Raw genomic sequence first — 11,882 nt, 5'->3', positions numbered from 1 at the left:
ATTCTTGTAGACTTACGGGACGAGTTAAGATATGATATCTTATTCTTGTAGACTTACGGGACGAGTTTAGATATAATATCTTATTCTTGTAGACTTACGGGACGAGTTTAGATATAATATCTTATTCTTGTAGACTTACGGGACGAGTTAAGATATAATATCTTATTCTTGTAGACTTACGGGACGAGTTTAAGATATAATATCTTATTCTTGTAGACTTACGGGACGAGTTAAGATATAATATCTTATTCTTGTAGACTTACGGGACGAGTTAAGATATAATATCTTATTCTTGTAGACTTACGGGACGAGTTAAGATATAATATCTTATTCTTGTAGACTTACGGGACGAGTTAAGATATAATATCTTATTCTTGTAGACTTACGGGACGAGTTTAGATATAATATCTTATTCTTGTAGACTTACGGGACGAGTTAAGATATAATATCTTATTCTTGTAGACTTACGGGACGAGTTTAGATATAATATCTTATTCTTGTAGACTTACGGGACGAGTTAAGATATAATATCTTATTCTTGTAGACTTACGGGACGAGTTAAGATATAATATCTTATTCTTGTAGACTTACGGGACGAGTTTAGATATAATATCTTATTCTTGTAGACTTACGGGACGAGTTAAGATATAATATCTTATTCTTGTAGACTTACGGGACGAGTTAAGATATAATATCTTATTCTTGTAGACTTACGGGACGAGTTAAGATATAATATCTTATTCTTGTAGACTTACGGGACGAGTTTAGATATAATATCTTATTCTTGTAGACTTACGGGACGAGTTAAGATATAATATCTTATTCTTGTAGACTTACGGGACGAGTTTAAGATATAATATCTTATTCTTGTAGACTTACGGGACGAGTTAAGATATAATATCTTATTCTTGTAGACTTACGGGACGAGTTAAGATATAATATCTTATTCTTGTAGACTTACGGGACGAGTCAAGATATAATATCATATTCTTGTAGACTTACGGGACGAGTTAAGATATAATATCATATTCTTGTAGACTTACGGGACGAGTTAAGATATAATATCTTATTCTTGTAGACTTACGGGACGAGTTTAGATATAATATCTTATTCTTGTAGACTTACGGGACGAGTTAAGATATGATATCTTATTCTTGTAGACTTACGGGACGAGTTTAGATATAATATCTTATTCTTGTAGACTTACGGGACGAGTTAAGATATAATATCTTATTCTTGTAGACTTACGGGACGAGTTAAGATATAATATCATATTCTTGTAGACTTACGGGACGAGTTAAGATATATATCTTATTCTTGTAGACTTACGGGACGAGTTAAGATATAATATCTTATTCTTGTAGACTTACGGGACGAGTTAAGATATAATATCTTATTCTTGTAGACTTACGGGACGAGTTAAGATATAATATCTTATTCTTGTAGACTTACGGGACGAGTTAAGATATAATATCTTTATTCTTGTAGACTTACGGGACGAGTTAAGATATAATATCTTATTCTTGTAGACTTAGATATATCTATTCTTGTAGACTTACGGGACGAGTTAAGATATAATATCTTATTCTTGTAGACTTACGGGACGAGTTAAGATATAATATCTTATTCTTGTAGACTTACGGGACGAGTTAAGATATAATATCTTATTCTTGTAGACTTACGGGACGAGTTAAGATATAATATCTTATTCTTGTAGACTTACGGGACGAGTTAAGATATAATATCTTATTCTTGTAGACTTACGGGACGAGTTAAGATATAATATCTTATTCTTGTAGACTTACGGGACGAGTTAAGATATAATATCTTATTCTTGTAGACTTACGGGACGAGTTAAGATATAATATCTTATTCTTGTAGACTTACGGGACGAGTTAAGATATAATATCTTATTCTTGTAGACTTACGGGACGAGTTAAGATATAATATCTTATTCTTGTAGACTTACGGGACGAGTTAAGATATAATATCTATCTTGTAGACTTCTTGTATACTTATTTGTAGACTTACGGGACGAGTTAAGATATAATATCTTATTCTTGTAGACTTACGGGACGAGTTAAGATATAATATCTTATTCTTGTAGACTTACGGACGAGTTAAGATATAATATCTATTCTTGTAGACTTAAGATATATATCTTATTCTTGTAGACTTACGGACGAGTTAAGATATAATATTATTCTTGTAGACTTACGGACGAGTTTAGATATAATATCTTATTCTTGTAGACTTACGGGACGAGTTAAGATATAATATCTTATTCTTGTAGACTTACGGGACGAGTTAAGATATAATATCTTATTCTTGTAGACTTACGGGACGAGTTAAGATATAATATCTTATTCTTGTAGACTTACGGGACGAGTTAAGATATAATATCTTATTCTTGTAGACTTACGGGACGAGTTAAGATATAATATCTTATTCTTGTAGACTTACGGGACGAGTTAAGATATAATATCTTCTTGTAGACTTACGGGACGGGACGAGTTAAGATATAATATCATATTCTTGTAGACTTACGGGACGAGTTAAGATATAATATCTTATTTCTTGTAGACTTACGGGACGAGTTAAGATATAATATCATTATTCTTGTAGACTAATATCGTAGACTTACGGGACGAGTTAAGATATAATATCATATTCTTGTAGACTTACGGGACGAGTTAAGATATAATATCATACAGTTGATAGATTAGTATGTAGATTAAAGGTTACACCCTTGTGCACACGGAGTGCACTACGTTTAGACTACAGGTAGACACAGGTAGACACGGAGTGCACTAAGTTTAGACTACAGGTAACACGGAGTGCACAATATTTAGACTACAGGTAGACACGGAGTGCACAAGATTTAGACTACAGGTAGACACGGAGTGCACAAGATTTAGACTACAGGTAGACACGGAGTGCACTACGTTTAGACTACAGGTAGACACGGAGTGCACTACGTTTAGACTACAGGTAGACACGGAGTGCACAAGATTTAGACTACAGGTAGACACGATAGTCACTACGATTTAGACTACAGGTAGACACGGAGTGCACAAGATTTAGACTACAGGTAGACACGGAGTGCACAAGATTTAGCCTACAGGTAGACACGGAGTGCACAAGATTTAGACTACAGGTAGACACGGAGTGCACAAGATTTAGACTACAGGTAGACACGGAGTGCACAAGTTTAGACTACAGGTAGACACGGAGTGCACTACGTTCAGGAGTCACTACACAGTAGACACGGAGTGCACAAGATTTAGACTACAGGTAGACACGGAGTGCACAAGATTTAGACTACAGGTAGACACGGATGTACTACGTTAGACTACGAGTGCACAAGATTTAGCCTACAGGTAGACACGAATGCACAAGATTTAGACTACAGGTAGACACGGAGTGCACAAGATTTAGACTACAGGTAGACACGGAGTGCACCACGTGTGAACACGGTGTCCACTACAGGTGGACATGGTGTCCAGGTACTTTGAGACCTAGACAGATAAGGTGATGTGTTACAGCTAGGGATCGGGGGAAGAATACATCCTTCACTTTGAAATAATACATAATTACAATTTTTTTAGTGTTTATTTGTTAATTATAACATCTACAATTTAGTGTACATTATATATAACAATATACGCTATTTTTCTTAGTAAATACATCTCTGTACATAAATAATCATTAGTTTCCATTTCATATCTAAAATATATTACGTTTTCAAAAGTCAAGATTTTATGGATAAATTGAATTAAATATATATATATCATTTACATGAAATACAAGTATTTTCACCAGTCAAAAATAACTTTGAATTGCAGCAAAAAGCAGTCCTGTTGTGCTTTTGAGACACTTTTTATTTTATAATAAACTATCAGTAATACAATCATATACCTTGTGATACATAGCTTTTAAATAAAAAGATTTGATTCATATCAATCAGTTATCTAGCGATACCCTTGCAAATCGTCTTTCATTAAAATATATACACTTGTTTATTATTTTTCTTTGCTGTTTAAGTTCTAAAAGTAGTGTACGTAAAAATAGCTGAATTATCCCTTATTAAAACTGATTGCTTATAATAGATCATGCAGAATTAAGTCCACTTCAAACTATGTAACGTCTGCCACTTATTGCAGGCTAGTCTACCTAAGTACCAAATTCTGCTTGTTTTAATTTTTTTATAATATATATATACAATACTGTGACAGTGTTACATATATATAGAGAGAAAAATATCTATGCAGCCAAACACCTGTGCATTAACTAAAAATCTAGTCAGTTCTTTGATTGGGATATGCTTTATTACTATTTTATAATAATTTTCTGCCATCTTATCAAAATTTGAAAGAAAAGAAGTGGCTGCATAAATCGTTTGAATGGTGAAGAAACCAACTTAGCTATTTATCGTTAGATATCAGCATGCATCTTAGAATGACATCTACAGTGCTGGTTACAGTAGATTTATATAAATCTGTAAAAAGACTTTGGATAGGTCTGATTCTTGTGCGTGTTTCAAGCTTGTGAAAACATTGTTTTAATTGCAGAAATTGGGAGGATTTAAAACCCAAATTTACACCCCCTCTAGATAGATTTTTTACACAGTTTAAAACCAAATATCACTGCTGCGATAGCGGGAATGAGCCTTATTAGATTTAGATTATACATTGTACATTAACCTTTTGAGCAATCTTATCTCACGCCGCGGGTATCAACTTCTAGACGTTTTTCGTTTTACACGCACATTCGGATACCCTCTGAACCATTAATCTCAAACACATTTTCTTGTATTTCTTCAGGCAAATTTGAAGCCATCATAATACTCTCAATATTAAATGCACCAATTTTAGGACATATACATTTTCTAATTTTTATGCATATAATTAAACAGGGGCTTTCTGCTTAATAAAAATCTCACCATTCGGTCTTACTGTACACTGCTACCTCAATATTATATGCACAAATTTTAGGACATACAAATGTACATTTAAAAATGCATGTATTAAAATAGGGGCATTCTGCTTAACTATCAATATCACCCATGACCAGTCGGTCCTACTGTACACTGTTACCAATGGCTCAAATCACGTCACGCGAGATTACAGATTATCCATGACGTCACAATGAATTAGTAACTACGGATGACGTCATAATTGATATCCTGAAAATCAACATACACACTGACGATATATCTATCAGCGACCAAAAATGGGCTGCTTTGACTTTTTGAAGTGTTTCAAGCGCAACCGAAGCACAAAAATACATCCATACATGACCGAGGAAGAAATGGAAGGGATGAAACCAGAAAAGCCCTTTGGAAAGAAGTGGTTTCGTCTGGAAATTGCCCCACCGCCGCGTGGACTAAGGATATTATTTACCTTACCTTTCACTGTACGGGAAATTAAACCCACTTGCTGGATTGTGGACAGGAACCCTACAATCTATCCGTGTCCGCCACCACCACCACCTTCTCCACTTCTGAAAAAGGAGAAGTCTGATGTTCCGAAATTATCTTCGATTCCACGCAAAAACAGACCTAAGAAGAATCCTCTGCTTCCGCCAGGTGAACCCTCCAAAAGACTGCGGTGTGTGTCCAAGACTCATGGCAAGACAGTATGTCCCTGCCAGCAATTTGATGTAAAGCAAAAGAAATGAAGGGACAGAAACAGCAACAGAACACCAGAAAAAAACCCGGTAGCAAATATCAGACGAACAACTGATGACTTTGTTAACTTACATAATTGATAATTAGTAATAATACAAATGCTATTCACTTCACATAAATATTTAACATACATCTTATATACGTTGTGTTTTTGTTATTTGATTTTCATACGTATAAACTTCATGAAGTTTAGGTTTTTTCGGTGATATTAATCACAATCGCCAAATTGTCTTTCATTGAATCCGGTCGTTTTTTTTTCTGTCAGATAAGAGTGTAAAATGACAACTTAAAATATCAAATTCTTGAACCACATAAAATATCAAATTCTGATCGAGGCATTATTTTTTTTACATAATACATATGAAGGTCTTTTTGAAGGGAATTTATGCAAGTCCACAAGTTGTGAATTTGACGTCTTGTGAGCGGTACGGTAGATATTAGGAATGGTGTAGTTACGTTTATTTTGGACAAAAATAATATGTAAATACATGTATACGCATAAAATAATTGGAAACCTACAAAAATGTATAGAAAACTGTGCCCGAGTGATTTTCGGAGGCAGTGCTCCACTACGACACATAGGGACCAATTCGTACCCGGCCGAAAGGTATAGTAGGCCGGGTACGTATATTCGTTCTATATTCTCGACAGTGATATTAATCCATGGATTATCGGGCAGCGGCGTAGGAAGCGGGGGGGGGGGGGGGGGGGGGGGGGGGCAACATGTCTTTTCGCCCCCACCCCCTTTTCGCCGAGTGAAATGTTCTAAAAATGCACATTTGAAAGAAAAAAGGGTCCTCATGCACATTTTTGTACTTCATATTAGAAAATTTTCGCTGCGCGGCGCGTTTCCTAAGCACGTAATGTTCAAATCTTTAAAGATGCTCCAGCGCCGACAGAGCATAAATGATATTCATCATATGAACAATGATTGGTGTTTAATTGTGTATATATATGTCTAATTAACACAAAAAATAATATAAAATAATTTATTTCGCCTTTGGTGCATGCTCCATCAGTGCTTCATTCCATATAGGATATAGTGCCACTCACTGATTTTTTTCGGGATGCAATTAATTATTCTTCATATTTTTAACTTGAAGTAAAATTAGAATCTCAAACTTTTCAATGGTGGTAATGGTGTGAAGTAAGTAACTTTTGTAACTGAAGCAAAATACTAAGTCGTCTGCTCGTGTTTTTGATAGTGAAAAAATATCATTTGTCAGCGGTGGAGCATCTTTCATAATGAGAATTCAATACACACGAACTAGACTAAAAATGTCCATCAAGGGATTATACTATTTCAAAAAATGCCTGTTAAAAGATTAATTTGTTTAAATGTCTTAGCAAGACAATCAATTAATTATTATTTTGAGTTACACAACAGTGTGCCGATGGTGTGAATCCGGTATGTTCAGATCGAGCTGGGTTGCATAATGGTATGACGACACTCACAATTATCATTTCTAAATGCAGGTAACTTTAGATAAAAAGTATCATGTTAAGAACGCTTTAAAATCATTAAAATACATCGTTAAACTCATCACAGCCATTCTAAATCGTCATATTTTCCCGAGGGAGACCCCCGGACCCTCAAACACCAAATTCTCGCGTCTGTGGCGCTCGCAAATTCATCAAAATGCATCGTAAAACTCATCTTAGCCATTCTTAATTGTAATATTTTTTTCTCGTATGAGACTCTCGGACCCCCCCCCCCCCCCCCCCCCCAAACACCAAAATATCGCACCTTCGGCGCTCGCCTGGTATTTTGCGTATTCATTAATTTCCGTTTAGGGACGCCAATGTCTATAAATATGTACAAGGATTCTACTGAACGATATATGAAAAAAGTGTATAAAGTATATAAGGTTGTGTGTTGAATTAAAGAATTAATCTCCTCCTGTGGGTGCGGGGCGAGGAGGGGAGGTCCAAATATTGAGGACATTTGCCCCCCTCCCCCCCCCCCCCCCCCATTACGTTTCATCTAATGTATCGGCTATAACACTTAATCAGGCCAATGTAACCGATAACGTATAAGTCTATATCCATTAGCTGGATGAGATTTTCAGCGACTTTTCGAACTCAGAGATGCACTCGGTTCTTTCCGTTGTTTCTTGTTGTGTTTGGCGATATTTTAACGTTGATAAACATTGCCAATATTTCAAATAAAATCTTGTAATTTTGAAAACTTTCTAATTTCAGGTATAAGATTGTTTGAAGGAAGTCTAAAAACCCTAAGAAATATATGTAAATCTAATGATTTAGTAACTTTAACTATATACCACAAGCTAAGAAAAACAGTTTTTACTGGGGAAAATGCGGGTTGAACTATCCATTGATGAGACATAACCAGCAGTGGTTTACCGTAACGACCTGTACGCAGTTAATTTGCTACGCAATTAATTTGTTTTTATATCAATTATAACTATTAAATGTCCACATTTATAAATTAAATAATATGATAATGTACTGATACATTTTACTTTATATGTATCAATTCAAATAAACATTACAGTACGAATGATTTTCAGTAATTAACGGCAATTTCATGTGTAAAATATTATGTTTCTGATCGCAATAAATACTTCTTTCTGTCAAAGTCTATATAGACTACAGAATAAATATATCTTTTCTCATATCTCCCAACACATCATCTAGTCTGTCTGTGGTCTGAATGTAGTGGACATATTACCTGGACACGATCTCCACCTGTAGTGGACACCGTGTTCACACGTAGTGCACTCCGTGTCTACCTATAGTCTAAATCTTGTGCACTCCGTGTCTACCTGTAGTCTAAACCTCGTGCACTCCGTGTCCTCACTCGTAGTTCATACCGTGTGCACTATGTGTAACCTTTTTCTACTACCAACTGAATTCTTGTAGACTTACGGGACGAGTTAAGATATAATATCTTATTCTTGTAGACTTACGGGACGAGTTAAGATATAATATCTTATTCTTGTAGACTTACGGGACGAGTTAAGATATAATATCTTATTCTTGTAGACTTACGGGACGAGTTAAGATATAATATCATATTCTTGTAGACTTACGGGACGAGTTAAGATATATATATCATATTCTTGTAGACTTACGGGACGAGTTAAGATATAATATCATATTCTTGTAGACTTACGGGACGAGTTAAGATATAATATCTTATTCTTGCAGACTTACGGGACGAGTTAAGATATAATATCTTATTCTTGTAGACTTACGGGACGAGTTAAGATATAATATCTTATTCTTGTAGACTTACGGGACGAGTTTAGATATAATATCTTATTCTTGTAGACTTACGGGACGAGTTTAGATATAATATCTTATTCTTGTAGACTTACGGGACGAGTTTAGATATAATATCTTATTCTTGTAGACTTGAGACTTACGGGACGAGTTTAGATATAATATCTTATTCTTGTAGACTTACGGGACGAGTTTAGATATAATATCTTATTCTTGTAGACTTTCGGGACGAGTTTAGATATAATATCTTATTCTTGTAGACTTTCGGGACGAGTTTAGATATAATATCTTATTCTTGTAGACTTACGGGACGAATTAAGATATAATATCATATTCTTGTAGACTTACGGGACGAGTTAAAATATAATATAATATTCTTGGAGATTCACTGATGAATGTAGCTTATTCAAAGAGAAGGTTGATTAATTAATTGTTTTATATACTGAGCGCCGATGAAAACGCAACACCTTTTAAGCGAATATTTTTTATAAAAAAAAATTGGTTCGAACCGAATAGATTATTAATATACAACCTTGAGCGCCTGATCCATGTAGCCAATAGTGATTCGCATGACTGAAATCGGCCCCGGGCCGTGACGGCCAGTTGTCGAAAACGTACCTTTCCGCGCGTGCATTCTGTATTAATGCACGTTTGGTCTATCTACCACACGTGTCTAGTCCTTGCTGATAGCAACTCTGTATTCCATGCTGAGATTTTGAAAACGCAGGTTAGTTTGGGAAACAAAGCCAGTACTTACGGACAACCAGCGTCACGAAGTTAGAGGTATGCTGGCAGGTTGATTTTCACGGCGTGTAATTGCACGTGTGCCGTCCATTGTTGTAAGACTTCCTTGAACGGTAGACAGCGTCCTTGGAGGCAACGAGTGACGTCGGCTCGACATGACCGCTATATACGGGTAACCCATCTCCTTGACCACTTCTAAACAGCTGCCCAAACGGCCAGAACAACGATTGGCATCAATGGAAGACGGATTTCCGTTTCTACCGTCCGCCGCCGTTTGCGACGTAGTGGTGGTTTAAACGCGCGCATACCTTTCCACGGAAACATGCTAACACGTCGACGTCAAAAATCGTCTGACTTGGACCAGACGTTATCGTCGATGGCTCATGTGGCCATGGAGACGTGTCCTGTTCACGGACGAGTCTCGCTTTCTTCTTCTCTGTGATAGTGACGGCAGAATTCGTGTTTGGAGGCGACGGAGAGAACTCTACGTCGATTCGTGCGACAATGAATGTGACAGGTGGGGTGTGGTAGCGTGATGGTGTAGGGAGGGATTTCACACGACCACGGAACGCCTCTAGTGGTCGTAGATAGTAATATGACGGCGCGACGTTATATCGACGAAGTCCTGAAAACTTCCGTCGTACCGTTCTTTCGAAATCATCCATGCCGTTGACGTTTACAAAATACAAGTATAAATATCTACCAAAATTTTAATAACTTTGCATTCAAAGTGCCTGTCATGATTTTATTTCAGAATGGGTTTTATTGATGAAAATGAATTTCAGAAATCGCTTGTACTTTCTGCCTTTTCATAGGTTTATTATAATGATACATTAAAAAGAAAAAATAAACTTAAAAAACTGTGTATTGTTTGCTTTCTTTAGTTTACCGTCAATTTTACTACGGACATATATATATTTTTCCGAATATTATGGTGTCGTTGTATACGTATTATATACAAAGGAGTCAATCTTACTCTTACGATGCACGAAACCCCCGTTTCTCCAATATTGATTGAATGTGCTCCTGTGATCCAGGCCCCATGCAGCCTAAGATGTAACAAACCCCTGTGGTTTCATACCCTATAACGCTCTATACACGGACTCATGCTGATAACCAAATACTAACTCGCGCACGTGCTCGAAACAATTAGTATTCAAATACTAACCTGTGTTCGTGCATTATAACAGGCAATACGTTTAATAACAACTCTAATCAAACAGAGGAGCTATACGGTAATGTAATACATACATGAGGTTTTGAAATAGCGTTACATGGAACACCTGTTTCTATGTGCCCCTGGGATCCAGGCTTACGATGTAACAAGTCCCTGTGGTGTCAGTCATGTACTATACCATATAGCTATGCACGGACGAAGATTGATAACAAAATACTAACTCGCACACGTGCTCGAAACAGGTTTAAAAATATTCTTGTAATATTAGATAAAATGAAGTAGTTTCATGATTTTAGTTTTTTGCCGCTGTGAATTTAATTGTACGTCAAGGTCATTCATATGAACAAACTTGGTAGCCAGTTATCCCAGCATGCTACATGCTCAATAACAGGTCTGTAGGTCTTCCAGAACTTGAGAAGAAGATTTGTTAATGATGTTTTTCGAATAATTGCACTTTTGAACTTTGACACTTATTTTAAACCAGAGGTTGACGTTTTACAGAAAAGTGTCACGCAAGGTGTTCCATTTTAATTCTACACAACATTTCCAAAAAAATGAAAGGAATTCGTCGAGCCGTTACTGGATTTTTGACCAACATAAAAATACCGCTGTCACACCTTCAACTCATGCCATACACTATGGTGACACGTCTATTGGCATATCACTTATTATTAAGGAGATTTTTTATGTACAACTTTGGACGTAGAATAATAATAATAAAAGAAGAAGACCATAGGCATTTTCATCCATAAGGCCTAATTACAAAAATACTAACCAGTCGCCCAAATGCTTTTATGATTAGCTTTTACCAGGAACAGAAACTATTACAAAAAGCAAAAGGAAACCAATCGTCTCATTCCTTTCATGCTGAATGCTATGCATATGTTGTTAGTATTGTAGACTTAGGTAACTTCTATTGTTCTGACGCTGATAAAAGTAGTACAAAGATTAGATAATGTTTTAATATGGAAATTTGTCCCATTTTTAGTCTAATAACATACGAATTTATATCTCTTTAAATTGAAC

Source organism: Argopecten irradians, chromosome 4 (assembly GCF_041381155.1).
Source record: "Argopecten irradians isolate NY chromosome 4, Ai_NY, whole genome shotgun sequence".
In the NCBI taxonomy this organism is placed as follows: domain Eukaryota; kingdom Metazoa; phylum Mollusca; class Bivalvia; order Pectinida; family Pectinidae; genus Argopecten; species Argopecten irradians.
This window is presented reverse-complemented; position numbering follows the sequence as displayed.